Source organism: Mus musculus, chromosome 6 (genome assembly GCF_000001635.26).
Source record: "Mus musculus strain C57BL/6J chromosome 6, GRCm38.p6 C57BL/6J".
Lineage (NCBI taxonomy): Eukaryota > Metazoa > Chordata > Mammalia > Rodentia > Muridae > Mus > Mus musculus.
In genome coordinates this window covers 50,381,098-50,394,668 of record NC_000072.6, presented here as the reverse complement: position 1 = coordinate 50,394,668, position 13,571 = coordinate 50,381,098, and the positions used below count along the sequence as shown (strand labels likewise).

General features: G+C 43.9%; 1 protein-coding gene and 1 long non-coding RNA gene across 13 annotated transcripts in view; one reads left to right on the top strand and one right to left on the bottom strand.

Annotated features, from left to right (window-relative positions):
- The window catches only part of Osbpl3 (oxysterol binding protein-like 3), a 163,028-nt gene that overhangs the window by 61,686 nt on the left and 87,771 nt on the right, over nucleotides 1-13,571 (top strand). Inside the window, exon 1 of one of the 12 annotated variants that reach the window (XM_006506631.4) lies at nucleotides 11,773-11,879. The exons of 10 other annotated variants lie outside the window; for them this stretch is intronic. The gene's annotated coding sequence lies outside the window, so the exon portion shown is untranslated. Of the gene's footprint in view, nucleotides 1-11,772; nucleotides 11,880-13,571 lie in introns of those variants that run through there. One more of the 12 variants, NM_027881.3, reaches the window with a different exon arrangement.
- Nucleotides 4,974-12,977, bottom strand: Gm52900. The gene is made up of 3 exons (XR_003956428.1): nucleotides 12,908-12,977; nucleotides 6,802-6,961; nucleotides 4,974-5,239 (listed from the first exon to the last, which is right to left on the bottom strand). It is a non-coding gene; the product is annotated as a predicted gene, 52900 (long non-coding RNA).

Here is a 13,571-nt window from a genome sequence, read left to right as displayed (position 1 = left end):
GGTGTTTTTTCCTCTAAAAGAGGTCTCACCACCTCACTGTTTGAATACATTTCAACAGTTACTCAGGTCTGCCTTGGCCTGAGCCCATGACCACAAGCAGGCAGACATCTGTGAGAAACTGGGCTATAAATAAATGGTTTCAAACAATTGATTCTCAAAAGTTGGAATTATATGCGCTTGCTCTGTTTGTCTTGGGCTTTGGACAGAAGATGATGGGACTTCAGAGCTCATTAAGTTGTGTGTTTACTGACTAGTGAAGGGTTGGTCTGTGCGAATCTGTGTAAATGTGTGTCTATTTTAACCTAGGTGGTGGTATTTCTGAGAATTAGCTGTAACTCCCCGTACCCCGCCCTAATTGTTGGATAACATCACTGCTAAGCATAAAACAGATGCACAAGTCAGAGATCAGCCAGTTGTCTGCAGAGTGGGAGGATGATTTTAATATCGCTTCCGAATTGGGCTTTTAGTCATTCTGTAAGGGTTTTAATTGGGCCCCTGATGGCATGCAAATAGACCTGCAGAATCTAAGCAGGTGCCCCTCCCAAGGCAGAAGAAAGTCTTTGACATCATGGAAACCCCAGATTGCTCCGTGTGACTATCTAGCTGCGTCTCAAGAGAAGGTTGGAGGGTCTCGGGATGACTGTGTTGCCCAGTGATTTGTGTGGGTGTTCTCGTGTGTTGGAGTTGCCCTGACCTTTGGCTGTTGCTGTTTCGTCTTTGCTTCCCACAGACTCCCGGATGGGATAGATTTATTGGGCTTTGTATGGACTGATGTAGGCCATAGGCTTCCGTGTTGATTTGAAGTCCATTCTCTTTTAAGTTAAGCAGGCTCTTTCAAAATAATGTTGGTGGGATTTTTAAAAACGTTCTTGAAGCTCCCAAGGAATGTTAGCAAGGTGTACTTTCTACTTTGGGGGTACTGTGAATTGTGTTGCCATGAATGCTCTGGAATAAGTGGCCATGCTTCTGTGTGACTGAGGATGGGTCTGGGAGCAACAATGCAGGATCATTTGTCACTCCATTTTCAATAGTTTGATGGACCGTCAGATTGCTAAGAAATACAATTCTATGAGAATGTCAGAAAGGTTCCCATTTTTCCATATCCTCCACAAGACTTGTTTCTGGTCAATTCTAAAATATATAAGTTATAGTCCCTTTACAGGGTGGTTACATATTAAGATGTAAGACACTATTTCTTGGTGGGCTTCAGTTATATTCCTTATGGCAGTTGTACTGAGCATTACTTTAGGTGTCTTGCAGCCATTTTTGTGTCTTCGTAGTTATCTCAGTTTTTAAAAGTTGCCCTAATACTGCTGAGTTGTAAACCGCTGAGTTTATATTGATATATTCTGGAAACCAGGACTTTATCAAGCACATGAGCTACAGTTTCCCCATTCTTTGGTTTAGATTCATCTTCTGATGTTATTCTTTGAAAATTTGGTATCTTTAATTTTGATGAAATCTAATTTATTACCTCCCTATATGTTGCTAGTACTTAGGTGTCCTACAGAAGACAGCTTCACCTCACCTGTGGTAGTTTGAATAAGCATTTAGATGCTTAGCCATTAGGGAGTGGCACTATTTGAAAATATTAAAAAGAATTAGGTGTGGCCTTGTTAGAGAAAGAGTGTCATTGTGGGTGAGCTTTGAGGTTTCAGAAGCCCCTGCCAAGCTTAGAGTCTCCGGTTATCGATCAATCAGAAAGTAGCCGTCAGCTACTGCTGCAGAGCCTGCCTGCACCCCACTGTGCTCCCCATCATGATGATGATGATGAAGCTCCCAGTTAACCGATCTCTTTCATAAGAGTTGCTTTGGCCACAGTGTCTTCCCGGCAATAGGGACGAAGACATCATTCAGGTCAGGAACTAACCTGCTTTACACTTTCACCTCTTGGCTTTAAGTCTCTGGTCCATTTTGAGTTAATTTTTCATATGACATTATATAAAATTTTAATTTATTTAAATTAATTAAATAATTTAATTTAATTTGGCTTCATCCTTATGCTTGTAGATTTAACATCATCCAGCTATCAATTGTTGAAATGTCTTGGTATTTTGGTTTTTTTTACAAAAATGAATTATCGCTGAATATGCACATGTACTCTCTTGTCTCTGCCAAGTGTTCCTCTAAGCCACCAAAAAGCCACCATCAAAGCCAGGCGTGATGGCGCACGCCTTTAATCCCAGCACTCAGGAGGCAGAGGCAGGTGGATTTCTGAGTTCGAGGCCAGCCTGGTCTACAAAGTGAGTTCCAGGACAGCCAGGGCTATACAAAGAAACCCTGTCTCGAAAAAAAAAAAAAAAAACAAACAAAAAAAAAAAAAGAAAGAAAAAAAAAAGCCACCATGAGATGTGAGCCTCTGCCTTGTACTTCCACAGCTATGCATAATAACACACCCCTGTTCTTCATAATAAAGAAGTAACAGGACCATAAACATGATGGCTTGTCAGTCTTGCTGATCTATTTATGCAGTGTTACGTCAGCCCATGGTGCTGCTTCCAGCAGCTTTGTAGTGACTTCAGAATCAGCATTGTGAGTCCTTTCCATTTGAGAAGGATTGCTTTTTGATGTGATATTGATGCCCGTTCTTCCACACCACACGCTTTGAGGCTTTCTTCTGTCTCTGTGAGTCATATTGGAAAGGTTACTTTGAAGTGATCATGAATTCACTTTCAGAACAGATCTCATTATTCTATTAATGGTATGGATTTAGATGGAGTTGGATATATTCTAAAAGTTTGACCTTTGAGCCCTTAACCTTCAAGTCAAAGTGCAAATCAAAGGATAATCCTGGCAACTAAAGAGCACCTAGCATGGTGCCCAGACATGCCAGGCACAAACCATGCCTTGGCTGCCTCTTCCCTCCCCTTCTCCTAGGTCAGCCTTTCCTGTACTTGTACAGTGACTCTGAATTCTTGCATAAGGGTCAGTCTTTTTTCATGGAGAAGTTGATTTCTCCGAGGTCATTGTTTCTGTCTTGGGGAATCTTTTTGTTGTTGTTGTTTTTCGAGACAGGGTGTCTCTGTATAGCCCTGGCTGTCCTGGAACTCACTCTGTAGACCAGGCTGGCCTCGAACTCAGAAATCCGCCTGCCTCTGCCTCCCGAGTGCTGGGATTAAAGGCGTGCGCCACCACGCCCGGCTCTGTCTTGGGGAATCTTGAACATGCCCTGTGATGTAGTGTCAATTTGTCAACACCTGTCTGGAACTGAGTATATAAGTTACTTCTATCATTCCTGTCATGAAATGCTTGACAAATGTCACTTAAAGAAAGTTTTATTTTGGTTTTATTTTGGCTCATGGTTTGAGGGGACAGTCCATCGAGACAGAGGAGGAATGATGGCAGGAGCACGAGGCAGCTCATGTCAGGCATCACATCTCCAGTCAGGAAGCAGAGAGAGATACGTGATAGCACCCCTCTTCCCTTTCCTTTTTATTTAGTCTGGGATAAAGAATGGCGCTCGCTACCCATGAGGGCAGGTCTTCCCAGCTCAGCTAAATCTCTCTGGAAACACCCAGCTTGGCATGTCCATGGGTTTGTCTCTGAAAGTGGCTTTAAATCCTGCTAAGCTGACACTCAGGATTGATTAAATATCACACCAAGCTTGACCTATAGCAAGTGCCCATTCAGTGCATGTTTGGTAAGTGAATCCCAGGTGTTGATCATACTGTCTTATCTACTTGCAGAAATAGAATGCTTGCACCTGTTCTAACTAACGCCTCTATCATTTGTATGAATATTTAAGTACAAGGATCTTTTACACAAGATTTGGTAAGATAATTTTCCATATGACTTAACATGTTTAGCTTTCTCAAGTGGCATAACTTTCTGCAAATGATATATTTATGACATCCAGATACTTCCTTTTTAAGCCAATTTGAGACAACTAGAAAGGATTGGTTCTCAGTAATAAACTCTAAAATACAGGGGGCAGGGGGAAGTGAATAGGGACACCGATGTGAGAGAGGATGGACGCTCAAGCAGTGTGGGGCCACAGGGAAGCATGCCCCCGTCTCCAAGTATAGCTGATAAACTTTATGCAACAGTCATGGTTTTCCTTCATTCTCTGTACCTCCGAAGTCTAGACATGAAACAATGAACAAAGGTCACCCCAGAGTTGTTACTGGCTGAGGTGAGCCTGACTCATGACCAAAGAATGGTGCCTGTGCTCACTGAGTCTTTACAGCCGTCACTGGGAAACCACCTACCTAAAGAGACCGAGTTGTTTTTTGGACTCAGGATAATTGCATTCAAGAGCTAAACAGAGCTGTCAGGCTGAAGGCATGTTGAGAAATGGGTGCTACCTCAAAGAGTGGATTGTGTTATCAAATAGCTCAGGAATGAGTTCATCCTAGGTAGCAGTTTGGGTTTTGTGATTATTGTTGTAATTGCAGTTTCTCCTGTAGGTTTCTGAGAGCCTTGAGTGTGCTAAGATTTAGTTTGCACAGTGTTTTCAAGAGGATAGGTAGAAGCAGCATCCCCAAAGGGTGCCACTGGGGTCTTGTTTACTGACTCAACCCAAAGCCCTTCAGTACTGGTAATTAGCAGGATTATCCCCCTTGCCCAAACCCATCAGTCCTGGGGGTTAGCAGTTTAAAGAATCACGATGCAGAGTAAGAACTTTGCTTTTGAGTAAGGAGTCTTGATTCCTCGGCTCTTGTTTTTAGACTAGGTCATTTGTGATAGTATATTGTATTGAAGCTGTGTCTACTGTTTCACTAAGAATTTAAATTGGGATTTGCAACCAAACTGATCTAACTCTATGTATAGGTACATAACACCTGTAAAATACTTTAATTTCTGGGCTATAAATACTTGATTTTATTTTACTTTTGTTTTGGTTTTGAGACATGGCATCACTCTGTAGCCTCGAGTCTGGTGTCCCCTCTATTGCCTAGAATGGGCATGCACTCCCAGCAATCCTCCTGCTTCCTCCTGAGTGTTGGGATTATGGACACATTCCATGACACCCAGGTGTGCTGTCGGTTTTGGGATGTTACTTGGGTAGCCTGTTCTGTTTGGTGTCTGTCAACTGTCAGTGTGATGCATTTAAAAGTTAGTTTTCTGCAGCATTTGTCCTGAAACTCGTGACAACTAAAGGGGACAAAAATATCCAGGGGTAGAATTGGATACATGAAAAGCAAACTGATGCCTTCTTCTGTGGACAAGAATACCACAGGCAACCAGTGATGGTGCAGACGGCAGAGAAACTTGGTATGACTGGTTGCATCCTGAAGTCCTACCAAAGAGAAAACCGTGTCTAGTTCAAGTGTAGGGACACACAGACTACTCTGTAAGCTTGAGAACTCCTCTTCCTTCCCCTACTTTACCCCCTCCCCCCACACACACTTCCGACTTCTAATAGAAGTTATTTGCTTAACTAGATGTGGCGGCTTGAATAGGAATGGCCCCTATAGATTCATGTGTGACAGCTTGGCCCATAGGAAATGTCACTATGAGGTGTGGCCTTGCTGGAGTAGGTGTGGCCTTGTTGGATGAAGTGTGTCACTGTGGAGGCAGGCTTTGAGCTTCACATATGCTCAAGCTTCAAGAACTCTCAGCTTCACTCCAGCACCATGTCTGTTTGCATGCTGCCATGCTTCTTGTCATGATGATAATGGACTGAAGCTCCGAAACTGTAAGCCTCAATTAAATGTTATCCTTTATAAGAGTTGCTATGGTCATAGTGTCTCTTCACAGCAGTAGAAACCCTAACTAAGACATACGATGGCCATTATTGGTTGTCAACTTGATTATATTTGAAATGGACTACAATCCAGAAATGGGGGGCAGACCTGTGATCCAGAGCTTGAGGCAGGAAGACAACATGCCTTTGATCTAGTTCTGAAGGCTGGAAGACACAGGCTTTATCTGAACCTTGAGTTAGGAAGACACCTTTAATCTGGGCTGCTTGCCCTCGTCTTTCAGGCACATCCATTCCTTCGTTGGCATTGAAGCCTACTTCGGGATTCCAGCTGAATACAGAAGACCAGCTGAGATAGTCAGCCTTGTGGGGCTGAGCAACTACTAAATTCTTGAACTTTCTGTCCACGGCTAGCCATTGTTGGATTAGTTGGACTGTAACCTATAAGTCATTCCAATAAATTACCCATACATATACATATATGGAAATTACACACACACACATACTCCATGAGTTCTGTGACTTTTGTTTTTATTTTATTTTATTTTATTTTATTTTTTTGTCTTTTGAGACAGAGTTTCTCTGTGCAGCCCTGGCTGTCCTAGAACTCACTCACTCTGTAAGCCTGGCTGGCCTCAACTCAGAAATCCGCCTGCCTCTGCCTATAATTTTTCAGTTTTTTGCTTGTTATTTTCTTTTTATGTTTATGGATGTTTTACCAGCTAGTATGCCTGTGCCATGTGTCTCTAGACACCAGAAGAGGGCATTGTATACCCCGGCACTGGAATTAAAACACCATATAGGTTCAGGGAATCGAACCCAGGTCATCTGGAAGAATAGCTAGAGCTCTTAATCGCTGAGCTGTCTCACCTGAAACGGAGTTCTGTGACTTTTGAGAGCCCTGACTAATATGATAGAAAAAAGTTAAGAGGAGGAAGGAGGTGAGAAGGGAGAAGGGAAGGGAGGAAATGGAAATGACACCAACCAGGCATCTTAGTGGTCTGGCTGTCTCACTTCCAGTAAATCTACCCAGTGGAATGGTGTGTCACCACTGTGATGTGACAGCTTTTTGGTCGGCATTCCCAGGGCAGGAAGGTAGGGTTCATACTTTCAGTCAGAAGAGTCAACCCCCAACTGTGCTTCTTATCAACACTCACCTGAGGTTTCTGCATTGCTGCATTTGATGGCAGGCCACAGAAGTGACACTAGGCAGCCTCTCTCCTCTTGTCACGTGGCCTGTAAGGCTTCTCTAAGAACTGAGACACAGTCAGAGGGTGTGCAAATGCAGAGACCTTCGATGCCTCTGGGAACCCGAGGCTGGTAAGTGGAGCAAGAGGGAGAGGGCAGAGGGTTTTTCAGAGACGAGGCCACACAACTCCAGAACTAAAACTTTCCATTTTAGTTTTACTTCTGTGTTATGTCCTTAAGTTTGAAAGATCAATCAGAAGAAAAAGTTTAAAGCAGAAAGTAAACTACTGCCCCAAATCCAAACCAGAAAATCCTCACGTTTTTTTATGTTTTCTCTACAGTTTGGAGAGATGACCAGAGAAATAACCCTGTAAGGCTGGGAAAGTCTGTATTCTAAAGTGAAACATTTTTTACTTAACAAAGGGGAAAGAATGGCTGATATTCTGTGAAGTCATATTTTATTATTGGACTGCCTTCTTCTGGGTTCAGAAAGGATGGAAGCCAACTAGCTGGTGGGAGGCAGGATGGCCCGAGTACCATAGGATGGTGTCCCCACCATGTTTTCTCCTGGTTTTTTTTGCTTGCTTTTTATTTATTTTTTTTAATTAACACTGTTTAATGTCTTTCTGATGTCTGTGGCTCTAATCGATGTGCTGTCAACCACTGGACTTTTTAACCATGGCTTATTATTTTAATAATTTGATGTTTGGTGGATTTAATTTTTTGAAACGCCAGGCATGGTGGTGCACGCCTTTAATCCCAGCACTCAGGAGGCAGAGGCAGGCGGATTTCTGAGTTCGAGGCCAGCTGGTCTACAAAGTGTGTTCCAGGACAGCCAGAGATACACAGAGAAAGCCTGTCTCCAAAAACCAAAAAAAAAAAAAAAAAAAAAAACCAAAAAACAAAACCAAAACAAACCCAAACAAACAATTTTTGGGTGTGTTACTCCCTGAGTTTGTTTGTGAATTTTTCCTTTTTCAGGATTGTCACTGATGTTTGTGTGTTTAGTAGAGGGTGGAACCCACAGGCTGCTTGCTGGTCAAGTACTCCCACATCTTCAGACACACCAGAAGAGGGCATCGGATCCTGTTACAGATGGTTGTGAGCCACCATGTGGTTGCTTGGGAGTTGAACTCCGGGACCTCTGGAAAAACAGTCAGTGCTCTTAACCACTGAGCCATATCTCCTGCCCCCTGTTGTCCGTATTTTGAAAGACAATTTTCTACTATCAAATTGCCTTTCAAAGACAATTTATACTGTTAATTATAGGGCTCCTGTTTTAAATGGAGAATTTTTTTAAGACAGCATCTCGTGTTTTCCAGGGTGGCTTTGATCTGTTTTAGTAGCCAAGGGTGACTTTGAACCTCTGATCCTGGTGTTTCTACTTCCTGCCGAGTGTTAGGGTTGCAGCCGTGCATCATCAAGCCTGGTATAGCCTGGAATATGTCTGCAGTGGGTAGACCGAACCCAGGACATTGTTCACGGGAGCTAAGCCCTTTACCGACTAAGCTAGTGGAATATGGATGGAGCAGTGTCTAAAATTGAATTGTAAATTAGCCATCAATTATGGATAAATCCAAATGTTGGGAAATGGGCTGTTTTCTTGGTGAATTTCTCCTGTGTTTGCTGCATGGAATGATGGTGCCTGTTGCGCAGCTTTATGAATGTCCAGGACACCGTGAAGTGCCTGGGGGTTCTTGACCAGCTTCTCTATGTTGTGCAGACTCTTGACCGGTCAGGGCGAGTATTTGTTGCCATCTGAAGATAATGGAAAAGAGTAGTTTCAGCTGCCTACAAATTGGCAGCTGGCAACATTGTTTCAACTGACTTTTTTTTTTTTTTTGTCATTATCTTGTTCTGGAAGACAGTCTTTCACCTTGTATCACCAGTGTTAATAATGAGCAGTGTTTAGAGAGAGAATTCTGTGAAGAGGGAGAGGCGGTAAGTGACTTAGACTGTTATGTTCTAAAGCTGTCTGAAATGATTTTAAATTACATGAGGCATACATTTAGCTTATTGCGTAGGTAGGCCCTGAATGCAGTGCTCCAGTGGATGGCCAAAGTGTCTCCAGGCTCCAGTGTCTGCATCACTGCTCGGTAGCCCTGATTGGCACGTACGGCTTCCCCTTCCTTGACCCTTTGGTGTTGGCTCTGTTCGGATGATTGCCTCTCCAGAAACTTCCTCCTTCCCTTGGTTTCAGTTGTTCTACCCAGGTGACGCTATGAAACTGCTTTCCTTGTGGCCCGCTGGCAGCCTCTGCTTTCAGGGCTCATAAACCCTTCAGGGTATCCTGGGAGGGGGTGGGACTAGATCATTACAGTCCAGGATTTACATGGTGATCCTAGCTAAGGCCTACATGTTTACATGTTTTCACCAAAGGCTGAATGGGCATTTTGACTGTAATTCACAATAGATTTGCTCTTTACAGTTATTTAAATGCATCCATCACTTAGAACTTTTGCTTCAGCCTTCTATTTCCCAGTGGCTCTTGTGTCCTTGCTGGGAAGGACAGAACTGGATTCTCTTCTTTGTTGTCCCCTAACTGACTGACCCTGATGTCTTAGACATTTTCTTTAAGGCTCAGTTGCCAGTTGAGATGTGCTCACAACCTGAAGGTATCACTGTGTAACGCACGAGGGATGCTGAGATCTAGGCTTTGGTAGACATCTAAGGGGCTTGTTTTCCATACCCTCATTGTACCTACTTATCTTGAATTTCAAGGCCACACTCATGGTCTGTCAATCACTATCATCACGCGCTCACTTTGATCAGCCAACAGGTCCATGTTCTAGACTGTGTCTGCTTCACCTAAGGGACTTGTAGTCGGCCAAGGTGAGGCCTGTGGTTGATGGCCAAGGAGCTCTCTTCTGAGTTTGCCCCCAAAGGCCGGAATAGGATGCTCCTGGTAGAATGAGCCTGATGGTCTGTAGGGAGGAGAGTGGTTGCCCACTTAACTCTGAGCAATATGGTCCCATACTCTCACAAGGTCTGCTTCCTGGCCTAGAGGCCTGACAGGGACGCAGGTTAGTTAGTGTTGTGGAACAAACATCCCGAAGCTTTGTCAAAGCTAACTTTAATGTTCTATGTGGGAGTCAGTAAGACCTAGAAGTGCAACCATCAACACATGTAGAGGTCAGGGTGGCCTCTGGCATGACTAGGGAACAGAGGCGAGATTTCAGGGTGCTACAGTTGGATTGTGAAACCTCCCTCACAGGCTTATGTATACAGTTAGTCCCTAGCCAATGTCACCACTTGGGAAAGTTGTGGAACTTTTAGGAGGTGGGGCCTAGCTGAAATAGGTCAATTGGGCTTGGGCCATAAGAGTTATAGCCGATCCTGACTTCCTCTTTGCTGCTCTCTACTGAGCTGAGTCTCTGAGATGTGAGCAGACAGGCAGCCTCAGACTCCCACCACCATGGACCCAGCCACTTTAGCTTCCGTGCTTTCCCCGGCTTCGATGAGCTGTACTCTCAAACTGTAAGTCAGAATAAATCCTTCCGTCTCTAAGTCGCTTCCTGTTAGGTGTTTAGCTTAGCAATAGGAAAGGAACACTTCTAGGAGTCTATTAGGGACAGATGAATCTGAGTGTATATATCGTTTGAAAGGAAGCTCATGTGTATTTTCCGAGCCTGGAGATCTGGTAAGCTCTGGCTGGTGGGTGGTAACAGTCAGTATATAAAGCTTGTTTTAAGGTCATACTTGACAGTTCATTATCAGCTGCTAAGAAAACAAGGCTCTTTTTTTGAAGACCAATTTCATTACATAGCCCAGGCTGGTCTCAGCATTCCGATTGCTGGGATTATAGGCACGCACCAACATGACTAGTAAAAACTTGGTCTTCAGATAAAGCCTAGTGTGGTGGTATATACCTGTAACTTAATATGTGGGAGGCAGAAGGATTGTTGGTTCAAGGCTAGCCTGGGTTAGGTACATGAGACTCTACCTTAAGCAAAACATACCCCCAGTTTGTTGGGTTGGGTTAGGGAAGCAGGGCAGTTCCTGCAACAGTTGTTGGTAACTCATTTGATCCATGGCCCGTTACTATTTTAGATGGGTGTGTGCATTCAGTCCCCATAGGTTGGCAAGCTACAAGAGTGACCAAATGTACTTAGCCCCCAGTTCTACAGATGGCAGGATGCTGAGAAGGGCTGCGTTCTGCCCTGTTCAGTGCCAGCTGGTCACGGGTAGGCTAGGGGCTGTAATCATTTGAAGACTTGTTTGTTCATACATGTTCATGTGTATGTGCTGACATGTGATGCTGGCATCAGCTGGGCTTGTTTCTGTTGTCAGATGCCTTCCCTTGGGTTGCCTTCATATTGGCTACCCTGAACACGGTTGCTGGAATCAGAAGCGTGCCCCATGGTCTCATGTGTTGACTGCTTATTCCTTAGCTTATGGTGTTACTATGAAGTTCCTTTAGGAGTTGCAGCCTGGAAGTAACTAGATCTGGAAAGTAGGCCTTTGAGTGTGAAGCAGTTCACTTCCTGTCCTTCCTGCTCTCTGTGTTACAGGTGGTAGCTTCTGCCGCTGTTCTTTTCCCACTATGATAAGTTGAAATCTTACAGAGATCATGGACCCATATCAGTGCTGTACCCGTTCAGTCCCCCCACCCTACAGTAGCCTAACTGCAGATATTGAGTAACAAAGAGTGAACAAAACTAATACAGTAACCAAGTTGAAGGGTGAGCGGCTTGGTCTGAGATGGCAGCTGTATGGCCACCATTCCTAACATTGTCCTGGAAGTCACCGGTAATACTCCTACTTTTCTGGAGCATGAGGAGCAGGGGGACATTTTATGAGTGAGGTGACATTTCCCCGACTTCATCAGCACGGGGAGGCAGAAGAATTGTAGGGTCAAGGCCAGCCTGGATTACATAATGAGGATATCTCAAACAAAACAAAACCACAGTGTGTTTTGGATGCCAACCGAACAACTCACCAGCTACCAAGCCCTGGTATCGGTTATAGACATTTAAGACAAAGCAAAAAGGGAGTCAGAGAGTCTGCGTCCTGCAGAAGTCCTGCATACTTTACCGCAGTGGACAGAGTGAGTAACAATGGCATACATAGCCTACCCTGGAAACAGAGGTGCTTTTAGAGTTTTCTTAACTTTTTGGCTTTTAGCTCCCAAAATCCACCCCAGGATTTTCTTTTGCTTTGTTCTGTCTTTTCCTTCTGTTTCTACTTCCATTCCCTTCTTTTTCCAGCTTGAACACTTTAAAAGCGACTCCTGTTCATTTCTTCACAGCCATCCTTCTGTGAAGTGTAAATCTTGCTATGTGGACTGTTTTTTTTCTCTTTTTGCCACCTACATTCAGGAAAGTTGTGCTTCCCTCACGAGGTATTGCCTATTATTGCCCCGGTGATATGGGAACAATGCATCCACAGTACGACTCAGGAGCTCTGTTTGACAGAGCTTGCTTCGAGCTTAAGTCTCAGTTAGATGGCTGACAAACTTGAGGTGTGTATATCTGATACACGACTCGCTGGAGTGTTTAGTTTCTTGTCTGAGCGCTTGGTTAACGTATTTATAGAGGGTTAGTCATGGAGGGTTTTTTCCCCTTTAACATTTCAAAAATGATAAGTACATTTTTTATTGGAGATGGAGAAGTTTTTAAAGATGCATTAGCATTTTGCAGAGTGACTCGGTTGATAGTCTTTTAAGTTAAAATGCCGCGTGCAGTGGCCAATTGTTAAAACTCTATCCTGTGTCTCCCAAGCTTTCATCAGTTAAGGGAGGGTAATGCCACCCACGGGTAGAGTTCAAACCACCAGGTGCTATTTTAGGTTCTTGGGTGGTGCTGTCTCTCCGTACCCTTCAGACTGCTAAGTCACATCCTGCTCTGCATTTTAATCTGCTATAAATTAGATGCCACAGCATAGGTCTGGCGTTCGGTGCACAAGTGAAATTAAACACCCCATGAAGAGAAGGGAACTCTGCGTGTAAGCCTATCTGGCTTTGTGGAAGACCACGTGAATCTATAGCCCAACCCCCTGAAACCCCAGAAACAGCTAGGGAGTCTGTCAAGTTCCTTAGTATCAAGTAGAGTCAGGCTCGGGGGTTTTGTAGCTTACCATGGTGACTCTGTTCTGAAGCCAAGATTGAGAAATGTCACAGGAAGTGGACTTCTTCCAGCTCCATTCTTTGCAGGGCACTTTTTTTTTTTTTTTTTTTTTTTTTTACTGTTTAGCTAGGCGCCGCCCCATCTTCTAGACTCCACCCAGCACACCTGCCAGCAGCCCCGTGTCCTGTCTGCTTCCTTTTACTCACATGCTGCTCATTTTCTTCCTTATGAGCTAGAGTTACTTAGTTTCCTTTGCCCGGGCTGAGACCAGCGCCCTGCACAGAGCCTGTGCTTTCCAGATGCACAATAATGGAAGTTCCTCCATGTAGTTGCTTTTTTTTTAGCTTTCAGTCTTTCACTGTGGCACCCATTATTATTCCATGTTGCCTCATAAGTTTCTTTCTTTTTGTTTGTTTGTTTGTTTATGTGTGTTATATATCTGTGTGTGTGCAGGTGCATGTAAAAAGCAGAGGTCTGTGTTGAGCATCTTCCTTAAGCACTCCACATCACTATCTTGAGACAGTCTCTCACTAAACTTGGAGTTCACAAGACTCAGAGATCTTTCTGTCTGCCTTCTCAATGCTAGGCTTACAGATGTGTACTGCTATGTCTAATTCTCAACATGGGCACTGGGGACTAAGCTAAGCCATATTCCTGCCAGGTAAACACTTTAC